The sequence below is a fragment of the Rhipicephalus microplus genome, unplaced genomic scaffold, assembly GCF_043290135.1.
Source record: "Rhipicephalus microplus isolate Deutch F79 unplaced genomic scaffold, USDA_Rmic scaffold_15, whole genome shotgun sequence".
Taxonomy (NCBI): domain Eukaryota; kingdom Metazoa; phylum Arthropoda; class Arachnida; order Ixodida; family Ixodidae; genus Rhipicephalus; species Rhipicephalus microplus.
The window spans coordinates 21,202,593-21,218,043 of record NW_027464588.1 but is presented as its reverse complement, the minus strand read 5'-3'; the positions used below and the strand labels follow the sequence as shown (position 1 = coordinate 21,218,043).

Sequence of the window (15,451 nt, the reverse complement as noted above, 5' to 3'; positions counted from 1 at the left end):
CTATCTCCTACTCTATTTAATACGGCTATGGCCCTCCTTGCCTCCCGCCTGTCCTAAATACCTGACCTCCACCATATTTTTTTATACAGACGACATCACTATCTGGTGTACGTCTGGATGTCCCGGCCACGTGCAGGATACTTTGCAATGTGGCCTGGACCTTCTCGCTTCCTTTCTCGCTACTGCTGGCCTGTCCCCTGCACCGGAGAAATGTGAACTACTTTTCCTAAACAAGTCTGCGTACCAGTGCTCCCACAATACCCTCATTTCCCTACATCTTTCTAGCTCTCTCATTTCCACTGTTCAGCAATGCAAAGTTCTTGGCTTCCCTTTGCACGCGACAAAGAACGCGCAGGCCCTTCATCAAGCTGTGAGGACTTGCCACTCGGTGACCCACCTCCTGCGATGCGTTGTCACTCGACAGTCGGGGCTCCACGAGGCTCATGCGTGCCGGGTTGCACATGCGCTTGCCCTTAACAAGTTCTCGTACTTTGTACCCTACGTTCATTTCACCCAAACGCAACTCAACACACTCGAAAGAGCTCTATTAGGCCTCTACAAGGCAGCTCTAAACCTCCCTGTCAGTACCTCTACCTTTAAGCTCTTGGCCACAGGCCTCTTCCATCCATTACGTTCTCTAATTTCTCTACACCACGACTCTCAGATTCCCGTCTTTCTCTCACTCGTCAAGGCCAATGGCTATTAGCCCAAGCCGGTATTTCTCCCATTCCCGTTTCCGTTCCCACCTTGCCTTCTGCCGCTAGCACCACTGCTTCTAACCTTCGCATCCTTCCCCTCCCATCCAGTATTTCTCCCGTTCTTCACGCCGGCCGGCGTCATGCGGCAGCACAGCATCATTCTCCTACTCTCTCTACACAGGGAGTTGCCTACAGGGATGCCTCATACATGGCTCCTCGGGGCTCGTGTGGCTACGTTATCTACCATCCACACCTTTCGGCACCTGACACGCATACCAGCGGGCCACACTTACACCCGACAAATGTGCTTTCGCTCGAGGTCCTTTCCGATGTCCACGCCATGCAGTCATTTTCCTCCCTCCCTTCTCTCCCCGAGAACACGATTTACTCCTACTCTCACGCCGCCATCCGTCACATACAGAACAATACGTTGCCCCCTGCTCTTCAACAAGAGGTTGAGCGAGCGGCCTCTGATCTTCAGCCCTCCACTGTCTTCCTCCGCTGGGTTTCTGGGCATTCGGGTATTAACGGCAATGAGCTAGCTCATCAGCTTGCCAGCGATATATTGCACCGGGCACCGTTCATTCCCTGGCCCACACCTTCGGAAGACAGTGAGAGCTCCACGAATAACGATAGGCAGATCTCCTTGCGTCACACTATGAAGGAGGTATATCTCCAGCTCCGGCTCGACAAGCGTCTTTACCTTCCCCCTCATCCATCACTCACTGCGCTCGAGGCTCGAACTCTATGGAACATCCAAATGAACTGCCTGATATCCCCTTCTCGCCTTTTCCTTTATAAATATAGGTCTAACCCCTGCTGTCCTAATTGCCCCTCCCCATACGCTGACCTGTCAGACTGCCTGTTTTACTGCCCAACTGCTCAGCAATCCAGCTATTACCCTCCCTCATCCCTTTCCATCACCTCCTGGCTCGACTGGATCGGCGCCGAAGGGGAAGAAGAACAGAGTCGACTGGTCGCACAGGCGGTCGAAATGATCGGCCTGTAAATTCTGGCTGAATAAAAGTCTATGACTACTACTGCTATCTGTTCCGCATATATATTCCGCATATGCAACAGTATCCAGCGGACATTCCAAGGACTAAACGAGAGGTGGCACAGGCACACTTTCTTACGGCTTGCACTTCGTGTCTACTTCCCACCTTTAACCACCTCGAGTTCATGGTACATACTAGTTAACTGTATTCATGGCACTGCGGTCCAACGCTCGCTAAACCTTTCTAAAACCAAGGAGGTTATGCCCAGCGAGTATAACGTAGCAACCCTTTCTTATCAGATAGTGCTCAATGTACATGCCAATGGCTGTTAAGGGGGAATGAGAGACAGGAGAATTCGGCTTTTACTTTCTTACGGCTTGCGCTTCGTGTCTACTTCCCACCTTTAACCACCTCGAGTTCATGGTATATACTAGTTCACTATGTTCATGGTACTGCGGTCCAACGCTCGCTAAACCTTTCTAAAACCAAGGAGGTTATGCCCAGCGAGTATAACGTAGCAACCCTTTCTTGTCAGATAGTGCTCAATGTACATGCCAATGCCTGCTAAGGGGGAATGAGGGACAGGAGAATTCGGCTTTTACTTTCTTACGGCTTGCGCTTCGTGTCTACTTCCCACTTTTAACCACCTCTAGTTCATGGTATATACTAGTTCACTGTATTCATGGTACTGCGGTCCAATGCTCGCTAAACCTTTCTAAAACCAAGGAGGTTATGCCCAGCGAGTATAACGTAGGAACCCTTTCTTGTCAGATAGTGCTCAATGTACACGCCAATGGCTGCTAAGGGGGAATGAGAGACAGGAGAATTCGGCTTTTACTTTCTTACGGCTTGCGCTTCGTGTCTACTTCCCACCTTTAACCACCTCGAGTTCATGGTATATACTAGTTCACTATGTTCATGGTACTGCGGTCCAACGCTCGCTAAACCTTTCTAAAACCAAGGAGGTTATGCCCAGCGAGTATAACGTAGCAACCCTTTCTTGTAAGATAGTGCTCAATGTACATGCCAATGGCTGCTAAGGGGGAATGAGAGACAGGAGAATTCGGCTTTTACTTTCTTACGGCTTGCGCTTTGTGTCTACTTCTCACCTTTAACCACCTCGAGTTCATGGTATATACTAGTTCACTGTATTCATGGTACTGCGGTCCAATGTTCGCTAAACCTTTCTAAAACCAAGGAGGTTATGCCCAGTGAGTATAACGTAGCAACCCTTTCTTGTCAGATAGTGCTGAATGTACATGCCAATGCCTGCTAAGGGGGAATGAGACACAGGAGAATTCAGCTTTTACTTTCTTATGGCTTGAACTTCGTGTCTACTTCCCACCTTTAACCACCTCGAGTTCATGGTATATACTAGTTCACTGTATTCATGGTACTGCGGTCCAATGCTCGCTAAACCTTTTTAAAACCAAGGAGGTTACGCCCAGTGAGTATAACATAGCAACCCTTTCTTGTCAGATAGTGCTGAATGTACATGCCAATGCCTGCTAAGGGGGAATGAGAGACAGGAGAATACGGCTTTTAGTTAACGCGGACGGTGCGAATTTTTTATTGTTCAACAACGCACAGAAGAAATCTCTCACCGGAACCACCTTGGAGGTCGAAATGTAAGACTGTGTACACACTACGACTACTACTACGACTACGAGGGACGAACGGGTGCCGCTATAAGGTGCTTCATCCCTAAAAATCTGAAAGAAAAAAAAAACACCCTTGCGTCACATTCAAGTAAGTACGGTATCATATCTGACCATCACGTGCACAGTTCTAGACCGGTTACAATACGTTGACTGTCAGAAAAAGCGTGATGATCTATGTATGTTACCATGTCAACTGTGGAACCTACACAAAGTCAATTACCACCAGGTTGTTGAAAGGCATTCTTCTTTTTTTAGGCATCATGCTTGGACGACGGCTGACCGCACGCTTGCGAACGGTCTGCAGACGACGGCGAGTAAACTTCGTTAAAGCACGACCACGGCGACACGTTTGCATTTCCGCTAACACCACTAATCTTCGCTTTAAACTGGCCTTTCATGTAAAGGTTTGCCTTTGAGGTTGCTCTCGCGATTCACTGTCAGCCTCGAAAATTTATAATAAAGACTGTGAAACAAGCATCCTATGTGTTCACATTGAGCACAACATAAAGGAAAGCGTGTAGCGAAACATCCTCTGTAGTACATAGTGGAAGAGCTGCGACTACCACCTACGCAAATGGGATGTTCTCGCTCAAAAAATCGGTCACTGGGCCAAATACTATCGCTGCGCTGCCTCAGAAACTACAAATTTTACTTCAAAACGGGCGCATAACGAGCCGATACGTCGAGCTTCGCAAGCACTACACACATACCTGTAAGTTCACGCTTAGAACTACGTCGGAAGTTCACACTGTTTCTTTCGCGTCATAGACGTACTTCACAGCGGTCAGCGTACGTCCTTTCAACAACACAGTCTCGCGTAAGTATTCAACCACGCACACCGCATCGCTGAATACATAGCGGATAATAATCGCTGGTATCGCTGCTCGCCTACTGCGTTGAAGTTTTAAGCGAAGTGTCTAATTCTTCGCAGGTATTGCACGTTCCAAAGTATCCACAACACGACGCACATTGCGAAAAGCCTGAGGTAGTGCTGCATGGCGTTCACTATGAGTTCAAGCGCGCGCGGTGTCGACCACTTGGGGTTCTTCAAAGTGCACCCAAATCTGAGCACACGGGCCTACAAAACTTCCGCCTCCATCGGAAATGCAGCCGCCGCAGCCGGGATTCGATACCGCGACCTGCGGGTCCGCAGCCGAGTACCTTAGCCACTAGACCAACACGTCAGAGCACCGTGGTCGAAGAGCCCACCACTGTGCACAAAACTCTCCTTCCTAAGGTGGGGCTGTTAACGGACTGCTGTTTAGAAAAAGATGTTTAACGATTTTGAGTACTTCGTACTCAACTATGGGAGAGAACTGAGCCGTCCCGCTAAAACCTCTATGGTGCTGGTGAGACAGCGCTCTCAGACAGTGCCGTGTGTTTAGAGAAAATGTTTAACGATTTCGAATACTTCGTACTCAACTATGAGAGAGCGTTGAGCCGTCCCTCTAAAAGGATCAAAAACAAAGCGCTTCCCTTCAAGAAGATGTGATCATTAGTGGATTGAACTGCGTGCAAAAACAGTTGAAAACATCTTTTTTTTTTAATACACGTGCACGTGCCAGTGCTGTGGCACCCCTGTCGATAAGCGAGTGCAGTGAAACTGATGTATCTGCGTGCACTTTGACGTTATGTGGATCTATTTCGGTGAGAGCAACCGACTTTTATGAATGACTGTCACGAAGACGCCTAGTAGCTCTTTTCTGAATGCATTCATTACGCTGTTTTACACTGTATTGCGGTAAAAAGCTTCAGGTCAATATGTCGAAAGTCAACAAAATCACAGCATATCCACGGAGTGAATGATGACGAGTGTGGTGAAGCATCTGTCCGTCCGTGCGTTAGTGAATTCGTCCATGCGTCTGTCCGTCCGTTTATCTGTCTGTTTGTCTGCTTGTGTGTCTGTGTTTTGTCTGTCTGTCTCTCTGGCGACAAGCACGAGAGCAGCGGCACTCCGCGCCCGCTGCACTGCTTCGTCTATGCCCCACAAACGATGTGACACGTACGGCGACGATCCAGGAGACAGAGGGAGGCCCTCGTTTCCCGCGCACCAAGGCACATCCCACGTAGAAGGCAATAGTAGAGTTAAAACCCCTTGATCCCAAGATCAAGGAGCTTTTTGGAGAGTAGCGATACAGCGGCACCAAGAATATCCTCACTGAACTGCAGTTTGTATATGGATGGATGGATGGATATGGCTGTACCCTTTAGATCGGGTGTTCGCTAGCGCCACCAAGCCGTAATACTTAATGAACCAAAAACTAGATTTATTTTTTTCTTTAAATAGTGAGGTTTAGCATTCGTACTTTGCAGTGAAGGGTTTAATTTTCACTCGTGCCTTGACTTTGGCCATCAATCAGATAACCTCCTTCTAATTAATTCTACGCGCTTAAAGTCCTTTTTGCCCTATCTGTTCCTAAACCCCAGTGCTTTGAAAAAATCTGCGCCATCATCAACTATTTTGTGAAGCCCTTTACGGTACATTATCAAGTGTTCGGCACTTTCCTCTTCCTCTCCACACGCACTGCATACCGTGTCTACCTCTTCGTATTTGGCCCGATATGTCTTGGTTCGCAATACTCCCGTCCTGGCCTCAAACGGTAGAGAACTACCCCGAGTATTATCATATATTCTTTCCTTGGCAATTTCCTGCTTAAACGTTCGATAGATCTGTAGTGCGGACTTCTTAATCATGCCGATTCTCCACATAGCGGTCTCAGCTTCCTTCACCTTCTTCTTAACCGATAATTCTTTTTCGTTTGGCTCCCTGCTGTTTTCTAGTATTTACCAGTCAATTTTCTGGTTCGCTTCCTCCATTTTGTATCGACATTCTTCATGTGTAAGTAGCTGAATACCTTCCTAGCCCAACGCTCCTCCCCCATTTCTCTCAATCGCTTCTCAAATTTTATCTTGCTGCTAGCTTCCCTGCCCTCAAATGATGTCCATCCCATATCACCTTGTACTACCTGATTTGGTGTATTCCCGACAGCTCCTCAGGCAAGCCTACCTATTCCACGTTGCTTAATTTCTAATCTTGCTTGCACTTCTGATGCCATGCACAAGACCGCATTGCCGAACGTCAGACCAGGAACCATAAACCCTTTCCATATTGCTCTCACAACATGATGCCTATCGTAACTCCACAGTGCCCCGTTTTTTATCACTGCTGCATTCCTGTTACCTTTAGCCGTCACGTATATTTCGTGTTCCCTCAGGTACTCGGCCCCATTGCTTATCCATACGCCCAGATATTTGTATTTATTTGTTATCTCTAGCGTAACCTCCTGTATACTAAGCCTTCATTGTATTCCTGTATTCTGTATTCTAAGCCTTCATTGTCATTAAAATACATGAATGCTGATTTTTCCTTACTGAATCTGAAATCTAACATATCACCCTCATTACAACAGATGTCCATCAATCTCTGCAAATCTTCCTTGTTGTCGGCCATTAGCACTATATCATCTGCGTACGTCAATGCTGGTAGTGCCTGTTTGATGAAAGAGAGGTTATATCCCAGTCCACTTTCCTCTAATTTGGCCTCTAATCCTTGTAGGTACATCTTGAATAATAACAGTGACAGAGAACACTCCTGCCTAAGCCCCCGTTTTACCTCTGCAGGCTTGGATACCTGTTTTTCCCACTTTATACCTACCTTGTTACCTTTATAGATATCCTTTAAAAGATTAGTGACTCCATCTTCCACGCCTAGTGTGTCCAGTATTCCCCACAATTCCTCTTGAACCACGCTGTCGTACTCTCCCTTGATATCCAAAAACGCTAGCCACCGGTGCCTGTGTTCCTTTTCTGCTATTTCGATGCACTGCATCAGTGAGAACAGATTGTCTTCCAACCTCCTGTGTTTCCAAAACCCATTCCGCAGTTCCCCCCGCACCCTCTCATCCTCCATCCATGCCTGCATTCTTTCCTTTATAATCTGCATCGCCAGCCTTTTAGACCACTGATGTCACTGGTATAGGACGGTAGTTGTTTATGTCAGCTTTGTCCCCCTTTCCTTTGGAAATCATGCTCATCCTGCTAAGTTTCCATCCATCGGGGACTTCACAATCGATTATTATTTTGCTCACTGCCTCTCTCAAAGCCTGCTTAGTCTTCGGACCTAATGTCTTTATCAGCGTAATTGGAATGCCATCTGGCCCTGTTGATGTACTACTAGGAACCCTTTTCTCAGCCCTTTCCCACTCTCGTTGTGAAAATAAAGCCAGTTCGCCACTTCATTCATTGTTTATAGTTGATTTGTTTATAGTTTGTGTTCTTCCTACAATAATCCCTAAAGGGATTGGTAGTATCTACTAAATAAATAAAAATAATTAAAATAAAATAAATAAAACAAATTTTTGTCTATTGCGGTGCATAAAGCACTTCTTTGTTGAAATGTTTCTGTCACCCTTGTTCTTAAATATTTAATAGCTTCGTCCCCTTCTAGCCTAGTACCTTGAGCTGTAGTTATAAACCTCTGTTGTAAGCTCCTCTCATTTCTTAGGGAGTTGAAATGGTTGCAAAATTTCGCAGTTGCCTTTCTATCTTTTTTATGTACTTCTTCCAGCCACTGAGCTCCCTTTTTTCTAATCTTTTCATTGATCAGAAGAGATGCATTCCTTCTACAGCTGAGAAAGATTTCCCATTTTCTTTCAACATCATCTGTAGGCTCACCGCGCTGCTTAGCATGTCTGTGTTCCCTAGAGGCTTCCCGACGTTTTGCTATAGCTCTCTTAACTTCCTCATCCCACCAACTTTTGGGTTTGTGTCATCTTTTCTGGGGTGACTTTTCACGTGCCTTGGCAAGCTCTCGCTCAAACAATTCTAATAATATTCGTGTATGTCCACACAGATTTAATATCCTCAGTGATTACTTTCTCAATTTGTTTAGTAGCTATTTCTATTTGCCTTTCTGAATAAGAATTTTCCTGTAGTTGTTCATCTTGTCTCCTTCCCACTTTCACTGCTCTTCCAAAACTCAGCTTGATACGTTTGTGATCACTACCCATACTTCTGGAGCTACCTTCATCTATGTGCATTACCCTGAGCTTATCATACATCCTATGTGACATCAGTGCATACTCTATTGTCGACTGCAGCCTTCCTACCTCCCATGTTATTTGCCCTTCACACTTCTCGGTACTGCTGCAAATGATCAAATCATACCTTTCACATACATCCATCATTTTGCCTGTTGATTGATTTGTGGGGATTAACGTCCCAAATCCACCATATGATTATGAGAGACGCATCGTTTTGCCTGTCGGGTCGGTATACCAATCTATATCTACTATGTGTGCATTCATATCTCCTAGTATAATTATCTCGCACTCTCCTCTTAATTCCTTAATGTCATTTGATATACTCTCTACCGTTGCCTGGTTTTCCTCTCTGGCCTTTACTCCCGTCCACAAGTACACAAAACCAAGGAGTGTCGCTTGCCCCGCCACTTTCCCTTTTAGCCACAAATGTTCCTTGCATTCCTGCTTGACCCTTTGCCAGTCTGTACTTTTATGAATGAATGCCCCGATATCACCCCTCTTTCTGCTGCCTTCTGTTCTATTACAATATTCCCACACGTAGTCCAGATTTTTAGGTGGTTGTTCCAAGTCCCTTAGATGTGTTTCTACAAAACCGCATACCTTCGGCCTCTCCTCCTTTAGCTGTTCTTCTATCTCTTCCCACTTCAGCATGTTCCTTTCACCCTGCATGTTAATATACCTTATGTCGGAATTGGCTCGGCGCTAGTGGTTACGTCTATTTCTGACCCGGACTCTACCTATCTTTGATACTGGTGCCACTTTGAATCGTATCTATCCATACCTCCTGTCAAAGAGTCTCCCTGGATGTTTTCCTCGTTACTAGCTATCCTGCACCCCGAAGGGCCCACGTGCCCCCCAAAAAAGCTACTGCGCGTAGCACAAACAGAAAGCGCCATCTATTATACGGCTCGGGAGATACAACTGGTTACGACTGACGCGGCAAGTACTGCTCACTGGGCGAGTTGGTGCATGATAGTGCGGGACAAGGTTAGATAGACTAAGAGGAGCTTTGCTCCTAATACTTGTTCGAAGTACGAGCTCTGACTTCTTGGAGAACAGCGCTTGAAGGCTGACTTGGGCGTAGGCAGGGAAAATACTTCAATCAATACTCGAAAAAAAAAGAAAGTGAAATCTTGAATCGCGCTTGCAGACGCGTTGCGCCATGCCAGTTGTTGATTACTGTAGGCTACTGTAACGAACCAAAGCTCAATTTCGCGGAGCGATGACAAGGCCACGCCTGGCTCTGGCGGCGAGCTCCGGGGAGTTTGAGGATAGGCGAGGGTGAGGGCGCCGGCAAGTCAGTGCGTTTAGCCGAAGCGTGAGCATGTGTGCCCTGTGTAATGCGTTTTGCAACTGGTGCGGGGAACTTCGGCACCATGCTGTCAGTTTAGCGTGCTAAATCGAGACGCTCACTGTGCGAAGTTGCCTTTCCGTTAAAAAAGAAGTGGCTCCGCGGAAGCATCGCTGAGGCATTGAGAAACATAGTTACATAAAGAGCGGACACTCCCGTAGGGCCCTGCGGCCCAGCTACTGCGCTGCTTTCAGCGCCACGAGTGGTTGGTCAGACCCCGTATTGCCTTCAGCAAAAATAAAATAATTTAAGTTTTCATCTAGACGCTGGGATTTGACCCCGCACCCTCATGCTCCGACAGCGAGTGTCTTTACCACTAGGCTACACACTTTTTTTATTTCCGGTAAACTTCACAAACGGGTTGCTAAGATAAATATATTTCAATTAACAACGAACAATACAAAAAACTTAAAAATAACTAAGTCCGTCAAGCATTACTATAACACATCACGTCCTAAAATTCTTTCATTGTCAGTAGGGCTTCTACCCTTTCTACACATAAAGGTACACATTCGTCTGTTCTTACTACCTCAAGTAATCTTGAGATGCTTTCTTTAAAGTACTCTTGTGCTGGTATTCTGTCTGGGTCACAATGAAATCCAGTCATTGTAGAGCGCCATATACTGTGCAAGGCAGTCATCATGATAAAATCGAAAGGTAATCCATCCTCATTCTCTATTGCAAAATACGTGATCCCATGAGGGTCTAACGGGAACTCTATTTTGATTGTCCTTTGTAATACGTCCCAAAAATAAACTCCTTCCCAACAGTGCCGGAAAACATGGTCAATAGTTTCCGGTTTCTTACAGATTAGACAGTGAGATCCCCAAGGCATATAAAACCCACGCTCCTCTAGAAAGGTTCTTACAGGAAGTGTTCCAGTGTGTAATTTGAAAAAGAACGTTTTCGCACTTGGAGCTGCTGGCAATTTTTTAACTCGTTTAAGTACATTCTGACCCTTGCGTGCTGTGTACAGCGCTCTGTACAGTGGGATGGGGAGCATCGTGTCACATATATCTTTGTACAGTTTTTTCTTTCCAACAGACCACAGGTAGTAAGTTGAAAAACGAACACACAAAAACTACACGCTGGCCACAACTTCCTTCATGTATCCTTGCATAGCCCCTGTGGTAACATGGGTGCTCACAACAAACTCGGGCAATAGTCTACTTAGTCTTGTTTGACACACTGTTAGTAGGAAAGGATCTCTTGTCTCACGAAAAAAGAAAAACCTATTTACTAACTGCTTGATAAACAGATGTCCTAGCCCAAGGCCTCCACACTTCAACCGTCTAAACAAATTCGTGCGACTGCACCTTTCCCAGTTAGACCCCAACACAAATATCGCAAACACCCATGTAATTTTTGAACATTGACCCGGGAACAGTACAGCACTTGCATCACATACCACAGCTTTGACACAAAAAACCAGTTGCATGCAGTAGGCCTAGGAAACATGGACAGATAAGTGGCATTCCACCTATTCGCTTTCTCTTTAATTTCTTTCGTTTGCTGTGCCCAATATTCATCAGTACTTCTGTATGACTCGAGCGGTACTCCGAGATATTTAACTGGCGTTCTTGTCCATTTAATGGCTGCAAAAAATTCCGGTGTTGAAGGTCAATATGTATGCCAGAAGCCGAGGCATTCACCCCAGTTTATGAGGCTTCCTGTAACTTCAGCGAAAGATTTAGAAACTCTGATTGATTCTTCAATACCTTCATAGGAAGTGCTACAAATCGCAACGTCATCAGCGTATGCGAGTAGTTCGACCTTTGAAGATTGTACTCTAAACCCATTAATGATGTAATACTGCAATATCGACCGACATAAAGTTTCAATATAGATGCAAAAGAACAGTGGACTAATAGGGCAACCTTGACGCACTGAGCGCTCAATTCTAATGGGGGGGCTCAATGTCTTGTTGATAATTAGTCTCGTACTACCATTCAAATATGCCATGGCTACTCCGTCAATAATTCTCTTACCAACATTAATCTGCTTCAATACTGCAAACAAAAGAGCGTGGGCAACGCAATCAAACGCTTTCTCTAGATCCAACTGGAGTATGGCCACACGAGCTTGACCGGTGTCAACACATTCGAGCACGGATCGCATTTTATGAACGTTTGTAGCTACGAACCGACCTTTGATTCCACACGTTTGGTGTGGACCGACGATATCTTTCATTACTGACTGAAGTCTAGCCACCAAAATTTTCAATAATATTTTGTAGTCTACGCTTGTCAGTGCGATTGGCCTGTATGCTGTGACGTGACTGAGCTTTTCAACCTCGTCTGTTTTCGGAATCAGAACGGTACGCGATTCACCAAAGGATGGTGGTAATTTCTTTTCCTAATATGTCTCATTAAAAACGCCCGCAAGTATTGAAGGAAACTCACTTTTAAAACATTTGTACCACTTGGCACAAAGACCATCTGGTCCTGGAGATTTCCCGGGATTTAACTTATCAATGGCCCGTCCAACTTCAGATGCAGATATAGATAATTCCAAAGCTTTTTTCACTTCCTCACTCACTTGCGGCATGCGTCCTAAATATTCTTCTTTAAATCTTTCTAGGTTTAGTTCGTTTTCTCCACCCATAACGCTCTTTTGGTTGGCGTCTCTCCAGCCGCTAAAGCCTCAGCCCTAGCACGGACGAGTGCCCCGCGGTAGCGTTCCTCGTCAAACAGAGCAAGTTTCTGCTTGATATTGCGTATGTCAATTTTATACTCTCCCGGTTGTTTGCACTCCAAGTCTATTAATTAGTCTTTCTAAAGTCTTTCGGTGTTCTTTTTCTTGATTCTTCTTTTCGTAACTCAATGCGCAAGAACGATCAATAGCTTTTATTTTTATTCGCTGCTTGAACTCTTCCCATTGTTCTGCAAGTTTAGCTCCATCATCCATATTTATTTCATTGATGCAGTTCATAACCTGATCTAAGAAATATCCGTCAGTGATCAAAGTGGAATTCATCTTCCACAGCTCCCATGAGAAAGTTCCACCTTGTGTTTTCTCTCCCATATCACATTCAACTAAACAATGATCGCTAAAGTGTATTGGGTAAACAGCATATGTCTTGCAGTGGGCTATTAATTCGAGCGACACGTAAATACGATCAAGGCACGCATGGCTATTCCCCTGAAAATGTGTGAAACGCACCTCCCGCGTTCCCTCCATACAGCTGCCCACGTCTTCTAACTCGAATTCAGTAACTACGTCCGCTAGCGTCCTACTACTTTTATCGTAATTGGCGCGTCCATTTGCTCGATCTCGCCCATTGAGGACGCAGTTAAAATCACCAAGTAATACAGATTTCCTTTCCAAAGTGAAGTGCTGCTTTAGGCTTGAAAAAAAAAGTGTTCGCTCCTCACAACTAAACTATTTGCGCTGAACAGTTCACGTGAGTTTAAGTTATGTATATAAATATGCTTTTTACACGCTATGTGTTGGTATATTTATGTACGATATGCGATCGTATCTATTGTAGTGTGCATATGTTTTGTGACTGTTTATACGTTACATGCTTTTCGCATGTCTTTCAACTATAGATTGCTGCCCCGCCGCGGATGAAAAGAAGTATTTTTACACCCACACACAAGCTTGAGCAGTTGAAGGTTGTTTCCCGGGGCTCTCTTGCGATTAAGTCGGCCACCACAGGGAATTAGAGTGATACGCCATTAATCCCTGCATCTAGCTGTATTCCACTTAGTAGCTCTATCGCTTGATGACAAATCGAGCGCAGGGCGGGACGCTATTGCGCACGACCATGCCTCGCGTAGTGGCGACATCAGCTGATTGCGCCGGCCGGCTTGCTTCGATTTGCTTCAGAGCAAAGAAATGTCATATCTTGAAAGATTGCGTACTGCACTATGTCAAAATGTTACTGCTTTGTAGCCATCCTATGATTCACTGAGAATTGATAACTCTGATATCACTACTGCAGAGCTTTGCGTCGGTGACACGCACCGAACGTGAAACTGCACTACGTCTGTCGTAGAAGCAGTAGGAGGCTGTCGTCTGCTAGAGCAAAAACAAAACAAAGACCTGCGAAAATATTCATAAGTTGTAACTTGTTTTTTGAATAACCGTTCATCACTTTTAAAGTTATTTTGCCAAATAACTTACATTTTTTTCAGTTTATAGCAGCGACAGATGTTTTTTTTTTATTTTCCTCACACAGATACACAGATATCCAAGCCAAATCCATTCACAGCTAAAGTCACATGTTGTTTGTCTTTGTTTCCGTGGGAACGCCGTTTCGGTGCGTCTCTCATGTGTTCGCGCTGCTACACACGAGAGCTTGAAATGTTAAATTTACGCAACGAAGCGCCGTTCCTCGTTCGTGTGATGTGCTAAGATTGCGCCCTATTCCCGCGGTTGTTCGAGTGCGGATCAAGTGCGAGTCGTCCAAGGAATCGGCGGGTTGGGCGGGCGCTCGAAGGACTCCGAGGTGACGGCTGACGCCTGTGGTTGCTTCCCTCAGGACAGTGTGAAAGAAACTAAAGGTAAGGGGGACACTTTTTTATGTAGACCAAGTATGCCACTCAGTGCAAGTGTGTGTTGCTGCACTCGACGAGGCGTCGTGAAACGGCAACCTTACGCGCCTTTGCGAGTGCGGTTGCCGATTCGCTTTGACAACGCTAACGCCAGCAGAGCCATGGCGCATCGGCGCGGCCTTACTGGAGCTAATTCGAGACAACTGCGGCAACATGCATGTGTATGGTGATCGATTTTTTCATATGTGCAATGTAGTGAGGAAGATGCACATGGCGCTTGCTACGTTGTTGATTAAACGAAGCCTGCAGTGCCATTTGATGCAAAGCAGCATTTTGTTTACGTTCGCGGGTGATACAATTTGTAACTTGGCTCGATTCACCTAGCCAACCGCCTAAGTGGGTTGATTAGCATACGTTCACGGTAGAACATTATGCCCCTAAACAGTGGCGTGTGCTTGTTAAAAGATATAATGTGTGTGCCTAGTGTAAAGAGAGACAGGTGTTCGTGGAATCTGCATGTGTACCTGAAAGACGCTTTTGCTTGTAACTAATAATATACCGGCCAGCACCTAGATTGTACGCCAGACTTCGAAGAAAACTTGCATGCACAATGTGAGATTTTGTAATCTGCCAGAGTTGCTTTTTATAAAGTAATACACTGCCAGCATGTTCAAAATATGTTTCGCTGCTGTGTGGCAGCGGTGCGGTTATCACGCTGTTGTGTAGTTGCTGATGCAAGCACTTATAGTTTTGATGCGTTAATATTTCTCATCAAACTCATCAGGTGTTTGGCTGTTTCAGCAAAAACAAGGCAAAGGGTGTTATGCCAGCGAGTCCTCGTCAAACGTCCGTGCCTCTGAAAAAGGCAATCTGGGTCAAGGCCAGTCCGCCCGGACGCGAACATCTCAACGGCGTGAACACGCGCGGCGCCTCTCTGGGCCACGTGCATTGAGTCACCGGCGCACGTGACAGCGAGCCGGCGTCCTCGTGTCTGGTGGTCTGACGCCTGGCGCGGCGACCCCATTGGCGAAACCTGCCCTGACGACCAGCGGCGCTTCTGATTGGACATTTTGGTTGGACCCGGTGTAAATAAAAGAAGCCCTGCGGCGCGTCGCGATCGGCGGTCCTATGTGAGTGAGAGGAGGCCCCGTGTCGGAGAGCCGACATGTGTGTGAGTCGGCGGTTTTAGGCGAAAAGCTGAC

At 45.9% G+C, this 15,451-nt stretch overlaps 1 protein-coding gene across 1 annotated transcript in view; it reads right to left on the bottom strand.

The window, feature by feature from the left end:
* LOC142784615 (uncharacterized) overlaps nt 1–15,451 on the bottom strand; it is a 182,539-nt gene that overhangs the window by 76,327 nt on the left and 90,761 nt on the right. The gene's annotated exons all lie outside the window — the stretch shown is intronic.